This window comes from Halichoerus grypus, chromosome 3, assembly GCF_964656455.1.
Source record: "Halichoerus grypus chromosome 3, mHalGry1.hap1.1, whole genome shotgun sequence".
In the NCBI taxonomy this organism is placed as follows: domain Eukaryota; kingdom Metazoa; phylum Chordata; class Mammalia; order Carnivora; family Phocidae; genus Halichoerus; species Halichoerus grypus.
In genome coordinates this window covers 140,866,959-140,889,728 of record NC_135714.1, presented here as the reverse complement: position 1 = coordinate 140,889,728, position 22,770 = coordinate 140,866,959, and the positions used below count along the sequence as shown (strand labels likewise).

The 22,770-nt window shown below is 32.7% G+C and overlaps 1 protein-coding gene across 15 annotated transcripts in view; it reads left to right on the top strand.

The window, feature by feature from the left end:
- The window catches only part of MARCHF1 (membrane associated ring-CH-type finger 1), an 861,947-nt gene that overhangs the window by 265,292 nt on the left and 573,885 nt on the right, over window positions 1–22,770 (top strand). For 14 of the 15 annotated variants that reach the window (XM_078069392.1, XM_078069405.1, XM_078069393.1 and 11 more), the window contains one exon: window positions 15,607–15,683. The exons of the other annotated variant lie outside the window; for it this stretch is intronic. The gene's annotated coding sequence lies outside the window, so the exon portion shown is untranslated. The remainder of the gene's footprint in view (window positions 1–15,606; window positions 15,684–22,770) is intronic. 15 annotated transcript variants of the gene reach the window in all.

The following is a 22,770-nucleotide window of genomic DNA, read 5'->3' as shown; positions in this document are numbered from 1 at the left end:
CCAGCTGGAGCCCAATGCAGAGTTTGAACCCATGACTCTGAGATCAAGACCTGAGCTGAGATCAAGAGTCAGATGCTCAACCAACTGAACCTCCCAGGCTCTGTTGAATTTGTATTTTTAAATGACAAATTACATTCATTGTGACAAGAGCTCTTCTTCCCTCATCTTAATCACTACTATTCTATTGTAGAACACAAAAAATTCACATTCTAGATGGGCTAATATTTTGCTAAAATAACATTTTAGGCTTCTCTGTGCCAACTTTTTCTCCTAGGGGCCTTAGAACTTTTTAGTTACTAGAAGTATTTAAAAATCTAAAGCCCTGCCCTCTTTATCTTCCCCGTACTTCACTTTCCTTCACATTCTAAACAATCCAGTTCAAAAGCTAGTAGGTGGAACCAAACAAGGTAGGCATTTATACAGAGTGGGAGTTGAGCTGTGAGACAATAGAGCAGGGTGTTGGGAGTTCAAGAAGGGTAAAGAGAGAGCCTACCTGGTGGGGGGTGCTGCTGGCCTAGTACAAGATATTGGACTCTGATTATGGTGAACAGAGTGTCTACATGAGGAGAGGAATCCTACGCTGGGTTTTGGAGCCCAGTAGAGGGAGAGGTCCATGAGGGGAAGTGGATCACAGGACATTGTGTATGTTATTTCATGTTTGCAGAAGAGTATCTTTAGTGTACAGTGGGATTGTTGGGTCAATGGGTAAATCCATGCACAATTTTGTAGGGTACTGTAGAGATTTTACCATTCTGAGTTCTTACCAGCAATATATTTGCGTGCATACATTGTTTCCTTACAGCTCTGTCAAAGTGTGTTCTCAGGGTTTTTGTTTTTGTTTTTTTTTTTTCCCAACCTGATAGATGAGAAATAGTACCTTTGGATATTTTTAAGTTGTATTTTTTTATTATGAGTATATGAGCATCACTTCATGTGTTTAAAGGTCATTTGTATACAGGCACAGCTTGGAGATAACTGCACGTTTGGTTCTGGACCACCACCACAAAACAAATATCTCAATTAAGCGAGTCAAATGAATTTTTTGGTTTCCCGGTGCATATAAAAGTTGTTTATATTATACTATAGTCTATTAAGTGTCCAATAGCATTATGTCTAAAAAATGTACGTATCCTAATTAAAAAGTACTTTATTGTTAAAAAATGCTCACTATCTCCTGCGCTTTCAGTGAGTTATAATCTCTTTGCTGGTGGAAGGTCTTGCCTCGATGTTGATGGCTGCCATATGATCAGGGTGGTGGTTGCTGAAGGTTGGGGTGACTGCGGCAATTTAAAAAACTAAGACAACAATGAAGTTTGCCACATCCACTGACTCTTCCTTTCACAAATGATTTCTCTGTAGTGTGTAATGTTGTTTGATAGCATTTTACTCACAGTAGAACTTCTTTCAGAATTGTAATCGATCTTTTTAAGCCTTACCACTTCTTTATCAACTAAGCTTCTATAATATTCTAAATCCTTTGTTGTCATTTCCACAGTCTTCACAGCATCTTCACCAGCAGTAGATTCCATTCCAAGAATCCACTTTCTTTGCTCATCCATAAGAATCAAATCCTCATTCTTTTCAGTTTTATCATGAGATTCCAGCAACTCAGTACCATCTTCAGACTTCACTTCTAATTCTAGTTCTCTTACAATTTCCACCCTATCTGTAGTTACTTCCTCCACTGAACCCCTCAAAGCCATCCATGAGGGTCAAAATCAACTTATGTCAAACTTCTATTTATGTTGATATTTTGGCCTTTTCCCATGAATCACATATGTTTTTAATGGCATCTAGAATGGTGAATCATTTCCAGAAGGTTTTCAATTTACTTTGCTCAGATCCATCTAAGCTATCTGTGGCAGCTATAGCCTTACAAAATGTATTTCTTAAATAAGAAGACTTGAAGGTTAAAATTATTCCTTGATCCATGGGCTGAAGAATAGATATAGTGTTAGCAGGCATGAAAACAACATTAATCTTGTTGTCCTTCCCATCAGCGCCCTTGGGTAACCTGGGACATTGTCAATGAACAGTAATATTTTAAAAGTAATCTTTTCTTTTTTTTAGCAGTAAGTTTCAACAGTGGGATTAAAACATTCAGTAAACCATGTTGTAAACAAATGTGCTGTAATTCAGGCTTTGTGGTTTGTGGTTCCATTTATAGAGCACAGGCAGAGTAGATTTCCCATAATTCTTAAGGGCTCCAAGATTTCCAGAATGGTAAATGAGCATTAGCTGCTGCTTAAAGTCACCAGCTGCATTAGCACCTAACAAGAGAGTTAGATCATCCTTTGAAGCTTTGAAATCAAGCACTGACCTCTCCTTTCTAGCTATGAAAGTCCTAGCTGGCCCTAGGCATCTTCTTCCAGTATACAGATGTTTGCCTACAATGAAAAGCTGTTGTTTAAAGTAGCCACCTTCATTAATTATCTGAGCTAGATATTCTGGATGAAGAACTTGCTGCAGCTTCATCAGAAAACCAAAAAAGTTCTCAGCATTCTTGGGGGATACTTAAAAATGTATATATTAACTTGGATAAAAATTATTGCTTTATGCTTGTATTGCGTATTTCATAAGTAATTTGAAGTTTTCTTCATCTAGATTGCATTCTTTTCCTGATAAATTTATTCCTAATCATTTGATTTTGTTTCTTTTTTTATTTGAGATATTCCCTTGCATCATATCTGGAAATATATATGAAAGGTATTAATTTTGAATGTCAATTTTATGTTTTCCTGTCCTACTAAATTTTTTGTTTTTGCATTGTTGGATTTAGCATTGTTTCAGCCCTTGGGTTTTCATTACCTGCAAATAGATATTGATCTGCCTCTTTCTTTTCAATGCTTATGTTTCTAATTGTTTTCTCTTATCTGATTGCTTTTGTTACTAATTCAATTTGTAGTAAGCATCATTTTCTTGGGTCTTAACTTTAGGGAGAAAGTTTAATAATTCCCCCATTAAAATGTTGCCTTGAATGAAAGAGTCAAGAACAGAATTAAAATTAATCCTTTGACCCTACTGGCTGAGAAGCAACCTTACTCAAACTTCTTATAACATTAACTCATAAACTCAGGAAATATGTAGGTGTATACCAGATCCAACATAATTGAGAATTTCTTTTAAGGTTATTATTTTTTGAAGTGAGAACTCTATACCAGGTAATTGGAATTTTCTTTCTATAAATACAAATTAACGATAAGTAGCAGCATAAGAGATTGAGATTAAAGTATAAAAACTGAAGGGCCACCAAAGCCACTGGCTTCCCTGAGCTGAGATGGTTCATACCTCTTTAACCCATCCATACCTACCTAGCCCCATTTCTCAGAAACATGAGTATTCCAGGAGTGATTGTTGATATCAGATATTGTGCCTGGGATTTACAAGACTCTTGATGTGTGTGTTCTGTTTTCTATTTCTAGTCTATGCTTTTTGTCCTCCAGCTTTATTGAGACAAGTAAAATTGTAAGATATTTAAAATGTATTACAGGATGATTTGATATACATATACATTGTGAATTCCTTCCATGGAGTTAATTAACACATCTATCACCTACATATTTACCTCTTTGGGTTTTTCTTGTTGCTGTTTGTTTTATTTGGTGAGAACATTTAAGTTCTAATCTCAGCAATTTATGATTATACAATGCAGTTTTATCAGCTATAGTCATAGCGTTTTACATTAGATTCTTGTATATTATTCATCGTGTAACTGACACTTTTATCAATCTGTATCTTCTCTTACCTTAAAGCTGGTCTTGGTTAAAGTGTATTGTGTCTCATGAGCTTGACTGTCATTCTGAGCCTGTAATGCAGAAATGGAATTACAGTGACTTTGGGGTGGTAGGTAATTTTATCATGTTAAGTATGTATTTATCAATTGCTATTGATAATGGCCTTATTAAGAATGAATGTTGAGTGATACACCACATTAATAAAAGAAAGGATAAGAACCATATGATCCTCTCAGTAGAAGCAGAAAAAGCATTTGATAAAGTACAGCACCATTCTTGATAGACACCCTCAACAAAATAGGGATAGAGGGAACATGGCCATCATAAAGGCCATATATGAAAGACTCACAGCTAATATAATCCTCAATGGGGGAAAGCTGAGAACTTTTCCTTTACGGTCAGGAATAAGACAGGAATGTACACTCTCACCATAGTTATTTAACATGTACTGGAAGTCCTAGCCTCAACAATCAGACAACAAAAAGAAATAAAAGGCATCCAAATCAGCAAGGAAGAAGTCAAACTTTCACTCTTTGCAGATAACATGATACTCTATGTAGAAAACCCAAAAGACTCTACCAAAAAATTGCTAGAACTGATACACAAATTCAGCAAAGTTGCAGGATACAGAATCAACATACAGAAATCTGTTACATTTCTATACACCAATAATGAAGGAGCAGAAAGAGAAATCAAGGAATTGATTCCATTTACAATTGCACCAAAAAGCATGAGATACTTAGGAATAAACCTAACCAAAGAGGTAAAAGATCTGTACTCTGAAAACTATAGAACACTTATGAAAGAAATGGAAGATGACACAAAAAAATGAAAAAACATCCCATGGATTGGAAGAACAAATATGTTAAAATACCTATCCTACCCAAAGTAATCTACATGTTTAATGTAATCCCTATCAAAATACCACCAGCATTTTTCACAGAGTTAGAACAAACAATTCAAAAATTTGTATGGAACCACAAAAGACCCTGAATAGCCGAAGCAGTCTTGAAAAAGAAAAGCAACCAGGAGACATCACAATTCTGGACTTCAAGCTATATTACAAAGCTGGACAGTATGGTACTGGCACAAAAACAGATATACAGAGTAGAAAACCGAGAAATGGACCCAGAACTGTATGGTCAACTAATCTTCAACAAAGCAGGGAAAGGATATCCAATGGAAAAAAGAGTCTTTTCAACATATGGTGTTGGGAAAACTGGACAGCTACATGCAAAAGAATGAAACTGGACCATTTTCTTACACCATACACAAAAATAAATTCAAATTGGATGAAAAACCTAAATGTGAGGCAGGAAACCATCAAAATCCTAGAGGAGAATACAGGCAGCAACCTCTTTGACATTGGCCATAGCAATTTTTTATTAGACCTGTCTCCAGAGGCAAAAGAAACAAAAGCAAAAATGAACTATTGGGACTTCATCAAAATCTTCTGCACAGTGAAGGAAACAATTAACAAAACTAAAGGGCAGCCAAAATCTATAAAGAACTTAGCAACTCAATACCCAGAAAACAATCCAGTTAAGAAATGGGCAGAAGACATAAATAGACATTTCTCCAAAGGAGATGTATAGATGGTCAACAGACACATGAAAAGATGCTCAACATCAGTCATCATCATGGAAATACAAATCAAAAGCATGATGAGATACCACCTCACATCTGTCAAAATGGCTAAAATTAACAAGACAGGAAACAACAGATGTTGGCAAGGATGTGGAGAAAGGGGAACCCCCCTACACTGTTGGTGGGAATGCAAATGGGTGCAGCCGCTCTGGAAAACAGAAACTTTCAACATTCAAAATGTTTAAAATAGCACTACCCTATGACCCAGCAATTGCACTACTAGGTATTTGCCTGAAGGATACAAAAATACTGATTTGAAAGGGGCACATGCACCCCGATGTTTACAGCAGCATTATCAACAATAGACAAATTATAGAAAGAGCCCAAATGTCCATTCGACTGATGAATGGATAAAGAAGAGGTGGTGTACACACACACACACACACACACACACATATACACACACACTGGAATATTACTCAGCCATCAAAATGAATGAAATCTTATCATTTGTAATGACGTTGATGGAGCTAGTGTATATTATACTAGGCAAGATAAGTCAGTCAGGGAAACAAATACCATGATTTCACTCATATGTGGAATTTAAGAAGCAAAACAGATGAACATTGGGGAAGGGAAAAAAGAGAGGGAGGCAAACCATAAGACACTCTTAAGTATAGAGAACAAACTGAGGGTTGCTGGAGAAGAGGTGGGCAGGGGGTGGGCTAAATGGGTGATGGGTATTAAGGAGGGCACTTTGTTGTGATGAGCACTGGGTGTTATATGTAAGTGGTGAATCACTAAATTCTTCTTATAAAACCAGTATTACAGTACATGTTAACTAACTAGAATTTCAATTAAAAAAAAAAGAATGGGGTGCCTGGGTGGCACAGTCTTTTGAGCATCTGACTTGGTTTCAGCTCAGGTCATATTCTTAGGTCATGAGATGGAGCCCCATGTCAGGCTCCACACTCAGCACGGAGTCTGCTTGAGACTTTCTCTCCCTCTTCCTCTGCCCCCCCCCCTCAAATAATAAATAAATAAACCTTTAAAAAATGAATGTTGAATGACAAAAATATTTTCACCACTTAAGATGATCATAATGTTTTCCTCCATAAATCTATTTATATGATGAATTGTTTAATGCATTTCCTAATACTGAACCATCCTTGCATTTCTGGAATAAATCTCACTTTGTAATAATGCATTTAGTTTTTTAATGTGCAATTAGATTCTGTTTGCTAATATTTTACTTGGATGACTTAAATTATTTTTTATGAATAGACCTATAGATTGATTTGTAGTTTTCTTATGTAGTACAATTTTATCAAGCATTGGTATTATGTTCACTTCATAAAAAAATAATTGGAAATATCCTTTTGTGTATTCTCAGGGACAATTTAATAGCATTAGAATTAATTGGTCTTTGAAGATTTGATTGATTTCATCTGTGAAAATCTCTGGGCCTGGTTCTTTTGTGTGTGGTATTTGTTTTCTAATTTTATTCCTTCTTTGGAAGTGGAAGCGTTTTTCTCCACTGCTGTCAATTTCTGTAAAATATATTTTCTTATGAAATTATGCATTTCAGCTAGGTTGTCCAATCTATTTGCATATACTTGTGCAAAATATCTTAGGATTTTTAAACATCATCAGTTTCAAAGGTTATTACGTTGTTCTTATTTATTGGTTGGTGTTCCTATGATTTCTATCTCCTATTCTTTAGTTTAGCTCATGGTTTTGATGTTTTCATTTTTTTCTCAAAGGATAATTTATTATTACTTCTTTATAAAATATTTAACCTTAGTGTTTGCATTATTTTTATTTTTTTCCTTCCTTTTGGTTTACTGTTTTCCAAGTTGTTGAATTTCAAATTTGACTCATTTAAACATTTTTATTTGTATTGACCTATGTATTTAAAGATATGAATTTTCTTTGATTAATGTTTTTATTATATACCATAAATTTGACATCCTAAGATGTCACTATCATTATTTTTAAAAATATTTTAATTTTGGCACAAATTATCCCTTCAAGTCTGGAATTGAGTAAATAAGTTTTTAAAAGTTTTGAGTGCCAGATTTTAACAATTTGTGTTATTATTTTTTAGTTTTATTGCATTGTGACTAGGAAATATTGTTTGTATTATTTCTACTGTGAGACTTGCTAAGGTTTTTTAATTGACCAGTTTGTATTAATATGAAGATGTGTGTGCCTTCTATTTTTGGTGTGTATAAAACTCTTATTAATTAGCTTTTTAAGGTTATATATATCTTTATGTATTTATTTTCCCACTTGTGTTTTTGTCTGAGTGTCTTTTATTATTAGTGTTTTTCTACCAATCTCTCCCTCAATCTGCTTGAGTTTGTTTATTTTGAAGGTGGTTGTGGCGTTAGTTCATTCAGGTATTTATAACTCTTATATCTTCATTGTTATTTCTGACCATTAGCACTATAGCATATCTATTCTGTGTGCTTTTTGTTTTGTTGCCTGTTTTAGTGTTTTTGGGTCTGAATTTTACTGCCTTATATTAGAATTGAAAATTACTACATTTGACTGGCATTTCATTTAATTTGCATTGATTAAAATACCTTTGCATATCCTTTTATATTTTGCTTTTTTGAATCCATTTTGTTTATCTGTGGATCTTATATTCAGAATAGAATTTTGCTTTAAAAAAAATTAAAGGTGAATTAAGAACCTTTACATTTATTGAAGTCACTAATATATTTGTTTTCAGCTCTGTCATACAAAATCAACTTATTGTGTGTATTACATTTTATATTACTGTTTCATTCATTAGGTTTTCTGTATACTATTTTGTATTTGTGTGTTTTTTTAATTTAGCAAGATTTGCATCTTTGTTCTAGCAATTATATTTGTCCTAATACTTGTTACAATTCTCTCACTACTTCCCTTACTTATCTTTCTGTTATTTGGTTTGTTAGCTTTAGTGTTAAGTAATATCCATTTTTTTACATACTTTCTATGTGCCAGTCATTCTAGTCTTTTTCTCTCCTGCTTGTCTTCTCATTTCATAGTTGAATTATTTCTACTTTATCTAAGTTCATAACCTTTGCTTACTGTTCTTCCACAAACATCCCAACCTATCTTTTCCTCTTTGGTTCACAAATAAATATATACAGTGTTCATCACTACTTGATTTGTCAAAATTTCCCTAATCATCTCTTGATTAGCTAGAGCTCTGTCCAAGGAAGGGTTCATGAGCATAGCATCCCCTGAGTACTTGAAAGCTTAATATTGTTTTCCTAAACCTTGATGCTTAAACATAATGTAGTTGTATATAAAATCATCTCACACCTTTCGTTACTTCATTGATAGTTTCTCCAATGTTTCCTTATTTTGCATATTTCTATCAAGAATTCTATGGTCAACCAAATCTTCTTTTGTTTCTCTGTGAAACACTTCTTTGCTGTATATCCAGAGGATTTATTTTTATATCTCAAAATTTAATAATTCTTTTAGAATACTTATTAGCATATGTCTTGTAGTTAACTATTTTTTCAAGTACAGATTGACACTTCCAGTACATAAAGATAACATTTCTTTTTGAAATACTTTCTTGAATTATATTTTAAAATATTACTTCTATCTCATTGTTTTATTTTTCTTCTTTAGTGACCCTAATTATATGTATTATGGATTGTTTGCTTCTATTTATCTCTTTGCTTAAATCATCTTTTTCTGTACCTACGATTATGTACTCTAATTGATGTTTTCTGTGTTCTGTCACCACTGGGACTCTACTCACCCCAGTTCTGTACTCTGAATCTGCCTCTGCTTAGGAATGGTTGTGAACTGTCAATATTGATTCCAAATATTCACTTACTTGTTATTGAAAGTTTTATAACTATCTCTTAATTATGCTGTAAGATATGGGTGATTTTGTTTTATAACCTTATTGAACTCTATTTTTTGGAGGACACATAAAGAGATTCAGATTGAGACAACTGAAATTTTATCATGGAAATCAGAAATTCACAATTCAATTATTTAGACAGTTTCAATATTTATATGCTCCCATATTGAATTTTCTACTTTAAAGTTTGGTATATTTGATAATCTTTTTGCAGAAAAAATACTTTCTAATAATTTTAATTTTGAAAAGTTACATTTACATTTGACAAAGGATATAGGATATTCTGGGAAAACATTTAAAAGTATTTGGTAAATTACTACTGCAAATATTTTACAATACTTCAATGAATGTCATGCTAGACTTTAAAGAATTTCTTAAGGTTTCTTAGTTACTGATACCATTATTGCTCATGAATACATATTATTAGTAGTTTAGGTCAATATTAAAGTATAAAATAGTTTCCACTTATATTTATCATAACCCACTAAATTGCATACATTATTCTGAAACTATGTCCTTGGGCCTGCAGTTTCAGTATCACTTAGGAACTTGATAGGAATGCACAATTTATAGCCCAATTCAAAACTACTACATCAGAATCTATGTTTTTAAAAAGGTCCCTAGATGATATGTATGCCCATTAAAATGGGATAAGCAATGATCTAAAATTATTTTAGTATTATCAAATGTTCTTTTAAAGTAGAAATTATTCTATTATTTAAAGGTGACATTGATTTGACATATTGATATGGCTTTTAATTTTGGATTAAAGATGGACTAACAATGGAATTCATAGTCAAATTAAGTCATCTTTTTAATTCTGGTCTTTTCTACATGGCAGAGGTTGGTATCAATGTCAAGAGATTCAGCCATTATTGCTTTGATTTTTCCTAGTGCTTATAAGAGATACACATCCACACACTGATGCACACACGTTGGGTTCTTGCATATATTTTTACTAAAGCAGTACTATCCAATAGAACTTTTTTTTTTTTTTTTTTGAAATGCTTTCTATCTGCAGTGTTTGGTACAGTAGCCGATAGGTACATGTGCCTATTGAGTTTTTGGAATTATTGAGAACTTGATAATTTTTAACTTTATTTAATTTTAATTGCTTAAATTTAAATTTACATGTGGCTATTGAGAAATTGGAATATGACTACTGTATCTGAAAAACTTTTTTTTTTAATTTTAATTACTTAAAATTAAATTTACATGTTACTAGTGGCTCCTGTATCAGAAAACTCTAAAACAGAAACTGGCAAACTATGGCCTGCTTTTGTATGGTTCATAAACTAAGAATTTTTTTTAAATGTTGTTAAAGGATTGTAAACACACACACACACACACACACACATACACACACACACACAAGAATATGCAGTACAACCTAGACTATATGCAGCTTGCAAAGCCTAAAATATTTAGTATCTGGCCACTCGCAGAAAATGTTTGCAGATTCCTGTTCTAAAGTGTTACTTTTACTTAGTGCAGCATGCAGAGCTAGGAAATAAATTTAAAGCAGATATTTTGGTATGCACACCATTGTCTAGCATTGTCATCAAGAGATTTATAAAAAGAATTGCTTGATAGCTTTGCGTTTTGTTGTTATGAAGCATCAACTTAACTTATGCATTGAATATTCATAATGTTTTCATGTTTATGGTTGACAAATTTTCAGTAACATTCAAAATTTAATTGAAGCCGCGAAAGTTGTAAAGATCTTCAGCCTTATAAGACAATATCAGTGCTGGTCAAAGAAATCTTGCTGTATCATTAAGTATTCATACTTACAGACTAGACAGAAATACAAAAAATTTAAAATTCCTTAGAATTTTCTTTTGGGCATCACTTCCTCAAATCAAAATTTTACTGAAATCCATTATTTTTTTGTATATTTTGTGGCAGCTATGACATCCACTTAGTCATCAGTTTTTCCCTCTAGATTCTGAATTTTAGGAATCTGCAAAAATCATGTTTTGTTGTAACTCCTGGAAAAAATTTCTCAAAAATGTTTGCATAAAAATATTGAAAATTTCAAATTATCAATTTCTCAGAAATCATAATTTATTATACAAAGCTTATTACATCATGAGCTGTAGATAAAATAATTTGAGTAACATTTAGCATTTCCTTAATTACTTCTGCAATAAATCTAATAATTCAACTTTATATATCATTTCTTAAATATGTGTCATATTACTTGATGCCAGTGTTTGTAGTCTGAATAAATATCCTTTCATAATATTATCAAGTTTTACTGTGATCTTTGCCAAATGCAGAAAATTTCAATTATCACTCTCAAACTTTTTTGGATGATCTTCTGAACACATTTGCTTTGCCAAAACCAAAATTATGTATATTATATGTTCAAAAATATGCCATCTCTTACTTTCATTAGTGTCTGTTCTTCAACAAAAATAGTTATTGATTATCTCAAGTGAGATTTACATTTTAAATACCTGATGCTGTGATTGCTGTTCAGTTTACTTTATTCATGTTTACTTACTCCCTGTAATTGATTATTGCTCATCCTCAAGTATTGATTGATATTGTTTATACCAGCAGAAATTCAAACTACAAGATTCTTTGCATAAAGTAAACAGCATATAGTGATTTTTTTTCATTTGAAAAGATCTGAATATGGCAAACATCCCAAAACTTCCTACCTGTGCTGACTTTTTTATTTTTTTTTTTATTTATTTTTTTTATTTATTTTATTTATTTTTTTTTTTAAAGATTTTATTTATTTATTTGACAGAGAGAGACACAGTGAGAGAGGGAACACAAGCAGGGGGAGTGGGAGAGGGAGAAGCAGGCTTCCTGCTAACAGGGAGCCCGATGCGGGGCTCGATCCCAGGACCCTGGGATCATGACCTGATCCGAAGGCAGACGCTTAACGACTGAGCCACCCAGGCGCCCCTGTGCTGACTTTTTTAAAGGCAAACTGTCTTTTATAAAATAATGATTCTTAGCAAAAATACCTCATTGATGAATACTAAAAATCTGTCCACAACTTGGGATTTTAGGGGAATACATTTAGTTTGATGAACTTTTCAGGATTTTGTTTTCTGCTAGTTTTTCTTGAAAGTCACTAGTCATTGTAGACATAGAAGTGGGAGATAATTTCACATCCTGTTCCATTAGTGATAGTTCATACTACATTCTGCTAAAACTAATAGCTCTGAGGGTTTTTTCCCCTACCATTTTTTTTTTATTTAATCCTCACCTACAATTTTTTTTTCAGTGTTATAAATAATTTTCTTTTTCTTTTTCTTTTTGTGCAAGGTTTCAATTGTTTTCTTGTCTCAATACTTTTTATTATAATAAAATAAGCTTATTATAACAATTGTGTTCTAATAACTTTATTGTAAATTTTATTGTGTTTCCACTACTTAGGGAAAATAATAAAGCATAATATAACATCATATGATATAATATATAGATTGCTTTGGAAAATAACAGCAGATTTTAACATAACATTTAGTTTTTCTAATGACCAAATTTCCACACTAAATATTTTGATTGTTTCATAATGAGTGGATCGTTATATAGTAATCTCGTGTTTAAGCCTATGTCAGTGTTTGCTTTTGGATTACTACTGATTAATTGATAACAGTTACATAATGATTTGTATCATAATGAAGCACCTTCATAGATAGGGAACTCTGCAGTACATTGACAGTAATGTTGCCGTAAACATAATACAGTTGATGTGAACTTCTATAAAAATATATTAAATATAGCCACTGCATTAATGCAGTGAGAGATTTTTTTAATTTTATGAATACATATATGTATATATTACATACATATTAAAGTAAATAGACTAGATAGATATAAAGATTGATGGATATATCATCTTGGCATAATAAGTATGCAAATAAACTATTTCGGATTAAACATTTATAATAAAAATATAAAAATAAAAATGTTTGAAGAGTGGGACACCCTTAGAAGTGCTTTGCTTAACCTGAATAACCAAACCCATCCAGCAATTTAGTGAAACAATTTCACCCTTAACTTACATTTTCCCTCTTTCTAAAAGAATCTGCAATAGTCGTCATGGCAGAGTGGTTTCAAAGATAAATTGCATTACGTACCATCTGTTGATTAAATCATGACATTCTCCCACTTCTCCTTGAATAATTTATTTGTGGGATAAATTTATCAATACAGTTTTTTATTCACTAATTCTCTCTCAGGATTCTCCCCAGTTACTTATAATTTTGACACCTACCTCACTACATGCCCAAAGATATAAGAACACTATTGGTCACCATAATTTAGTCTCAGATTCCCTTCTTTCCCCAACACATGTCTCTTTATGTAAGCTTTGTTCTTTCCTTTCTCCTTTCTTCCCTTACTTCCTCTCTCCTAACTTTCTTCCTCTCCCTCCTGCTCCTTCCCTCCTTTCCTTTTTTGTTGACTCTCATGCTTTATTTATATAAAAGGAAGTAAATGTTGGATAAGTACATATGAAGAAGAAAAACAACTGGTTTATTAAACTTTTGAAAGGCCAGCTTGGAGAGCCTAAAATGATGAAGCAATAATGCCCAATAGTGATCTCATGCAATTAATGTCAATATAACTTGCAGTTTGTTAGGTTTTTTGTTTCCATTATGCTAATAGATCCATTGATATTTCACAATACTTTATATTTGGAACTCAGATTTTAATAACTAAATTCCATTTACATTATATAGTCTGTAAAAATGAGGTCCTCAAATATGGAAAAATTTCAAGGTATCCAGTTTAATTTAAGCAAAACAAGGTAGCCATAGTTAAAGCTGGATAACAGTAGTTGGAGTATTCTGAGCCAAAGAAGGATACCGTTCTTTAATTTGTAAAAGAAGTCATCTGCAATTGTTGATGGGTATTTGATTGGTCATATGCTATGTATTTTGGGTATTTGAAAATGGACAATTTATTTAAAAATATTTAGTGAAAGTAGAAATAAATTTGAAGACTTGTTTTTAAAACTGCATTGTAATAACTTACAAATAATAGCAATTCTTGTAATTCTATATACTGTATTCTTCTCTTGTGGAAAAAATTTTTTGTTATTATTATTTCTCTGATTTATCTGATTTTCAGTTTGTTGTATATTGTTTGTATTTCATTTTTCTATCATATATGGTTATAGTGTATTTCTAGTGGCAGCAGTTGACTTTCATAAATCAGTTTATTAATTCTATAGACAAGCTTGTTTCAAATAACTATTACAACCTCCACTTTAGCTCCCTGTACATTGATTCTATAAGTAGATACAATTCTGAAATGAAAATATCATATTTTACCTACAACTACAATGTTATGTTATATATTCTTTGAAAAATGATCAATAATATCCTCTAATAGTTTGTTAAAATACCATCTTGTAATCATTCTTCACATAAAAAAGAGTAAGAAGAGATTATAAGAGATTGATGCCAGCTCACTGTATGGACAATTAGCATTCTTACTTCTTTTAAGCCAGACATAGGCAATTTAATATTGTAGTCATGTTTTCCTTCTATTGGAGTGAATCCTAAAATAAAGGATGGAATAGTTGGTGCTTTTTTTTTTTTAAGATTTTTATTTATTTATGTGTGTTTGAGAGAGAGAGAGCCAGCAGGAATGGGGCGGTGGTGGGGCGTGCAGAGGGAGAGGCAGACTCCCCGCGGAGCAGGGAGCCTGACATGGGGCTCGATCCCAGGACCCTGAGATCATGACCTGAGCCTAAGGCAGGTGCTTAATCGACTGAACCACCCAGGTACCCTGGTGCTGTTTTATACATAGGGATAAAAAAGACAATGAACCACTTGGCTTGTATTTCTTCATGATATGCTGCTTAAAATGTATAAGGATCCAAAAGTGAACTTGTTGCTTAGCTTCACACAGTGTTCTTTTGTATATTTTTCAAGTGCTTCATCTTTTTATTCATCCTTATATGTTTAAAACATTCTGTCAATTTCATTCTGTCTTCATGAAACAACTGTATCAAACTGGGACCAGGTTTTCTAGTTTGATTTTTAGTTTGTCCTCTGACTTTGGAGTCATTGCTGTGTCTTAGCTGCTCAATGGTATGTAAATAGCATAAACAACTTTTTTTTTTGTCTTATACCAAAAAAAATTGTTTTGAACTGTTTTTATTAGAATACAAACCTTCAGTTGACTCATTCTTAACATACTGAAGTAGCTTGATATTTTGGAACTGTATAGAAATTGATAGAAATTCTTTTGCATGACCTGAATATTGGCACAAATGGCATTAGGAACACTCCCTATTATATAGTTTAAAGATTATTTAGATAGGCCTACAGTTTGTACAAATTGTGTGTGGTCTTTCCATTACACAAACTTAGTTTGTTATAGTTAATTTTTTTTAAGTTCAGCCTTTAAGTTTATTTAAATTTTCTTTTTCAGGAAATGTACCCAAGAAGAGTTCTGAGAGAATATACTCAATTGTCCTTCTGTGATTAAACAAGACACTGCTGTATTTTGTAAGTTCATCTATTTTTATCCTAGATAGAGAAGACTTTCTTTGCAGAGAACCACATTTTTCATTGGAATTAGAGTCAAATTTTCTTTAATGGAAGGGTTTTAATTGATTTTGTTTTTTCAAACTATCTTTTACTTAGATTTTATTCAGTTTTAGTGAATAACATTTCTTTTCAAAATGAACTCTGTTTCCTTGTATCTATTAGCCAATATTTTAATGACTTGTGATAAGAACTTTATCAGTTGAAGAGCTAGATGAAAAGAGCAGTGCTGTCAGTAAAACTGATTTGTCTGGGCAGATATATTGGTAATTATAATGTCCTCCATTTCAGCAAACAAATATATTTAATTTTATCTGTAACAACTGCCTTATGTGGCCTCATGAAGGCAACTGAATACTGACTACTTTTGGTAAAAAATATTGATTTTATTTTGTTACTAATATAGCTTTTGCATTCAAGGATTATATTCATCATGATGAGATGTGTACTACATAACTTTGTTGTACTAGAATCTGTCTAATATTCATGCATTTCATATTATAAAAAGAAAACAAGCAAAGGCTTCTGTGTCAACCATGAATGACATTAAATTGAGTGGCTCCTGAACCTACAAATTTACAACCCTTCTGGTTATCTCAAAGTTAAAATATTTTGCTATTTCAGTTCCTAAACATTATGAATAGCTTACCCCCTTTTTTATAAGCTACCTTCAGATATTAAGATAAGATAGTCTCCTTGCCTCTAATTAGTTCCTATGAAAGACCCAGTAGATTGAAAGAATGTAATACATGTCATTTATTTTGACTTTTGCAACCTTTTCTTTTCTTTTCTTTTCTTTTGCTTTTCTTTTAGGCCGATTGTTTCCACCAAACAAAGGAAAAAATTATTCCATATCTCTCCATAATAAATGTAAGAGAGTTCAAATAAATGAAAAGATATATTTAAAGATTTGTAATCCATGTCATTCTAAGTGCTTTTCATTGGGGTATTTTTTTAACCAGTATTTTTGAACAACTTAATTAGTGTTGAATATGATAACATGAAGACCACACTTAAAGACAGATTTTAGAAGCCTTTATAGTAATTTGGAGGGCATAAATCACTTTAGAAAGATCTTGAAATTGATGGAGAATCACATACAATAAAGGGAAATTTGTAAAGACAAATATTAACATATGTCAAGAAGAAAAATTACAGATGTAAAAGATTAACACAGAAATCTCTTAAATTAAATTATGGCATCAGAATTCCAACTTTTTTCAAACCCTATCCATTTTTATTATTTTTTTCAATTTAGTTGAGAAAGAATTGAAATACGTCTCTATGAGTTTAAAGGTGTACAGCATGATGGTTTGATTAACGTATGTTATGAAACGATTACCACAATATGTTAAGTTAACATCCATTATCTCATATAGATAAAATAAAAAGAAAAGAAAAAAAAATTCTCCTTGTGATGAAAATTCTTTGGATCTACACTCTCAACAACTTCCTGTGGATAATGCAGCAGTGTTAGCTACAGTGTGTATATAGATGAAAGAATGGGGCGTGCAGAGGGAGAGGCAGACTCCCCGCGGAGCAGGGACCTGACACGGGGCTCGATCCCAGGACCCTGAGATCATGACCTGAGCCTAAGGCAGGTGCTTAATCGACTGAGCCACCCAGGTACCCTGGTGCTGTTTTATACATAGGGATAAAAAAGACAGTGAACCACTTGGCTTGTTTTTCTTCATGATATGCTGCTTAAAATGTATAAGGATCCAAAAGTGAACCTGTTGCTTAGCTTCACACAGTGTTCTTTTGTATATTTTTCAAGTGCTTCATCTTTTTATTCATCCTCATATGAAAATTAATAAATTCTGCCATAGGAAAGAGATTGTTAAGAAATGAAAATTAAGGGTCTCCTGGGTGGCTCAGATGGTTAAGCGTCTGCCTTCGGCTCAGGTCATGATCCCAGGGTCCTGGGATCGAGCCCCACATCAGGCTCCTAGCTCAGCGGGGAGTCTGCTTCTCCCTCTCCCTCTGCTTCTCCCACTGCTCATGCTCTCTCTCTCTCTATATATATATATCTGTGTCTCAAATGAATAAATAAAATCTTTAAAAAAAAAAGAAATGAAAATTAAAAAAAGTAACAAAAATCAAAGGCATAGACTGTGAGAAAACATTGGTAAAGCATATATCAAATAAGGAACTTCTATGTAGAATATATTAAATCACAAAACAATAAGAAACCAACCAATTTTTCTAAAAGTAGGCAAAAAACATGAAAAGATAATTCACTAAAGAAGATGTATGGGTGGCAGATAAACACAAAGACTAATGCTCAATACTGAGTCATTAGAGAGACAGGTTAAAACCACACTATCTATCTATCTATCTATCTATCTATCTATCTATCTATCTATCTATCTATATGTATATATATATATATATATATATATAGTATAGTTAGTTATAGTATAGTATAGTTAGCTATAATAATCATGTTGGAAGTTTGTACCTTTAGACCATTTTCCTTTAATTCCATCTTCCCTCACCCCCTGCCTCAAGTAACCACACATCTTTTTCTATGAATTTGGTGTTTTGTTTTGTTTTTTAAGATTCCACATTTAAGTGAGATCATACAGTATTTGTCTTTCTCTGTCTGACTTATTTCACTTAGCCTTATGCTTTCAAGTTCCGTCCATGCTGTCTGAAATGGTAGAATTTCCTTGTTTTTCTTTTTGTGGCTGAATATTATTCCATTGTGTGTGTGTATAATAGATAGAAGATAGATAGATGATAGATAGATAGATAGATAGATAGATAGATAGATAGATAGATAGATAATGTATATTATGACTTCTTTATCCATTCATCCATTGATAGCCACTTAGGTTGTCTCCATATCTTCTTTGTTACGGTAAACAGTGCTGCTATGAACATGGGAGTGCAGCTATCTTTTCAAGTTAGAGTTTTTGTTTCTTTTGGATATATTCCCAGAAGTAGCATTGCTGTATCAAATGGTAGTTCTATTGTTAATTTTTTGAGGAAACTTCATGCTGTTTTACATAGTTGCTGTACCAAATACATACATTACAGTCCCACCATCAGTACATGGGGTTCCCTTTTTTACACATCTATGCTAGCATTTATTATCTCTTGTCTTCTTGATCATGGCCACTCTAACAGGCATGAGATGATATTTCATTGTGGTTTTAATTTGCATTTCTCAAATGACTGGTGATTTTGAGCATCTTTTCATGTATCTGTTGACCATTCATATCTTTTTTGGAAAAACGTTTATTCAAGTCCTTTGCCCATTTTTAAACTGGATTATATAGGATATATATATATATATATATATTGCTATTGAATTGTAGGAGTTCTTTATTTTTTAGATATTTACCCCTTATCAGTTATATGGTTGGCAAATATTTTTTTTCCCATTCTATACATTGTCTTTTCACTTTGTGTATAGTTTCTTTGGCTGTGCAGAAGCTTTTAAGTTTGATATGGTCCCCCTTGTTTTTTATTTTGTTGTTTGTGCTTTGGCTGAGATTTCCAGAAAATCATTATCAAGACCCATGTCGAGGAGTTTTATTACTGTTTTCTTCTAGAGTTTCGTAATTTCAGGTCTTACATTTAAATCTTTAATCCATTTTAAGGTAATTTTTTGTGAGTGGTGTAAGGTTTGGGTCCAGTTTCATTCTTTTAAATGTGAATATCCAATTATTCCAGCACCATTTACTGAAGAGATTTTTTTCTCTCCATTGAATATTCTTGGCTCCCTTGTCAAATATTAGTTGGCCATATATACTTTGGTTTATTTCTGGGCTCTGGATTCTGTTCCATTGGTCTATATGTGTCTATTTTTATGCTAATACCTTACTGTTCTAGTCACTATAGCTTTATAGTATAGTTTGAAATAAGGAAGTAGGATCCTATTTTATTTTTCTTTCTCAGGAAAGAAAATTGGCTATTTGATTTGGCTATTCATGGTCTTCTGTGGTTCCATATAAATTTTTAGAGTATTTTTTTTTAAATTTCTGTAAAAAAATGCCATTGTAATCTGGATAGTGATTACATTGAGTCTATAGATGGCTATGGGTAATATAGATATATTTTTTTAAGATTTTATTTATTTATTTGTCAGAGAGAGAGAGAGAGAGCACAAGTGCACAAGCAGGGGGAGCAGCAGGCAGAGGGAGAAGCAGGCTCCCCCTGAGCAGGGAGTCCAATGCAGGACTTGATCCCAGGACCCTGGAATCATGACCTGAGCCGAAGGCAGACGCTTAACTGACTGAGCCAGCAGGTATCCCAGTATTGATATTAATTCTTCCAATCTATGAACATGGGATACCTTTTCATTTATTTGTGTCATCCTCGATTTCTTTCTTCAATGTCTTGCAGTTTTCAGAATAGAGATTTTTCACCTCCATGGTTAAATTTGTTAGGTATTTTATTGTTTTTGATGTTACTGTAAATGGGATCAATTTCTTTTTCTTTCAGAAAATTTATTGTTAGTGCAGAAAAGCTGCTGACTTTTGCATGTTAATTTTATATCCTGCAACTTTACTGAATTTATGGATTAGTTCTAACAGTTTTTGGTTGTCTTTAGGATTTTCTATATATAAATTCATGTCATCTGAAAAGACAGTTTTACTTCTTCCTTTCCAATTCTGATGCCTTTTATTTCTTTTTTTGCCTGATTGCTCTAGTTAGGACTTACAGTACTATGTTGAATAGGAATTGGTGATAGTGGGCACCTTGTCTTGTTCCTGATGTTAAAGAAAAAAAATTTCAGCCTTTCACTATTGAATATGATGTTAGCTCCAGGCTTGTTATATATGGCTTTTATTATGCTGAGATATGTTCCTTGTACGTCTAACTTGTTAAGCGTTTTTGTAATGAATGGATGTTGAATTTTGGCAAATGCTTTTTCTGTATCTGTTGAGATGATCATATAATTATTTTCTTTCATTCTATTAATGTGATGTATTTCATTGATTAATTTGCATATGTTTAACCATCCTTGCAAACCAGGAATAAATCCCACTTGTTAATGGTGAATGATCCTTTTAATGTGCCACTGAATTTGGTTTGCTAGTAATTTATTGAGAATACTGTATTTTTTTGCGACTGTATTCATCAGGGATATTGGGTTATAGCTTTTTTTTTCTAGAGTGTAGGAATCTGGCTTTGGTATCAGACAGTGCTAGCCTTGTAAAATATGTTTAGCAGTGTTCCCTCTTCTTTTTTGGGGAAGTTTGAACATAATTGGTGTTAATACTTCTTTAAATGTTTGGTAAAATTCAGCAGTGAAGCCATCTGGTCCTGGGCTTTATTCATTGGTAGAGTTTGGATTACTAATTCAATTTCTTCTCCTTTTTTTTTTTTTTTTTTTAATAGAGGTAGGGAGGAGCAGGGGGAGAGGAAGGGAGAGAATCTTTAGCAAGCTCCATGCCCAGCACGGTGCCCACTGCAGTTTGATCTCACAACCCTGAGATCATGATCTAAGCCGAAATCAAGAGTTGGACGCTTAACCCACTGATCCACCCAGGCGCCACTCAATTTATTTAATAGTAATTAATCTGTTTAAATTTTCTATTTCTTCCTGATTCAGTCTTGGTATGTTGTATGTTTCTATAAATTTTTCCATTTCTTCCAGGTTGTCCAGTTGGTAGGAGTATAATCGTTCATAGTAGACCTTTATAGATCCTTTGTATTTCTGTGGGCTCAGTTATTTGTATTATTATTTTTCTCCATGGAAACCAAGGAGTTTTTACCCTAAAATACTGCATCTAATAAAAATTGTCGATTGTCTATTTTTTACTAAAGATTTATCTATCTCTGTCTCTCTTAAAATCCATTTTTTGATCATTGAATAGCAATAGTCTCAGTAGAGGCTATCCCCGTACCCCAGTATTTTAGACAATGAATGATTTTAGCTTAGAAATAACTCTATCCTCTGGCTTATATTCTACTTATTTTATGGATTTTGTTTACCCAAAAACTCAGTAAAGATGACATTGCCATTGTATTTTCTTGAGTTTTTAAAAAAACTTCAGGAATACAATAAAATGAATATTTGTGCTAAGAGCTGTGGGAAATAAAAATGCAAAAAGTGAAGACTGCTTCTAAACGGCTTTAATCTCATTGTGGAAAAAAATCAGTTATATAAAAATTAAATGTAGAATTGAAGTCACTAAAAAGTATAGACTATATTATAACTCTCTCACCTTCCACAACATCTTAAGGCTATCCTTTGTATGCCACATACTTATTCAAAAAGATGTAGAAAACAAGCAATCACTGAATGAATGAAGTGTTGCAGTTATTCAGAGAATCATTGTAATTAAAATTGGGATATAAAATACTGGTAAACCTTAGATGGATAATAAATGACTGAAATCACAGTATAGAGTAAGAACATTCTTAAGAATTTATTTAAGATGTATTGATAGCTCCCAGATTTAAAGGTATTGGAAAGAAAATATTATGAAATGAGTAGTAGGAAGCAAAGCTAAGTAGATAAGATTAGTTGAAACCATGAAAGGTCTTAATTCCATGGTGGGGAGCCTATTTATTGTTGTTACATATTATCTAATCTAAAAGTAATTTGTGGTGATTGACAAGAAAAATGTAGACTCTGAGGCAAAACCAGTAATATATGGTGCATGGGTTAAGCTGGGCACAAATTTTAACAGATTGCACACATCAAAACCAGCCAAACAACCAAATAAACAAGTGTGTTGGGAAAGCTATAGCATCTCAGTATATGTTTGAGTTAGATTTGTAACAGAAAGAGTAGAAGTTCAAGAGACCTCACACGTTGTGAGGATGCTTATCCATTTGAACAACATAATGGCCTATATTCTCAATAGAAACTCTGTGAAATATGAAAAAGATCTTCCACATATGATCAGCCTTTGGTAGACTCCCTGAGCAAAACTTAACACAATTACACAAGGAAGCAAAGCGATTATGGCAGCTTTCTGATTACCTGGAAACATGGAAGAAGCCTGAAAAAGTTTGAAGGAGTAAATAGTTGGCAGCTTATTCCTTAAACAATTATCTTGAATGTGAACTGTCTTCCATAGGCTTA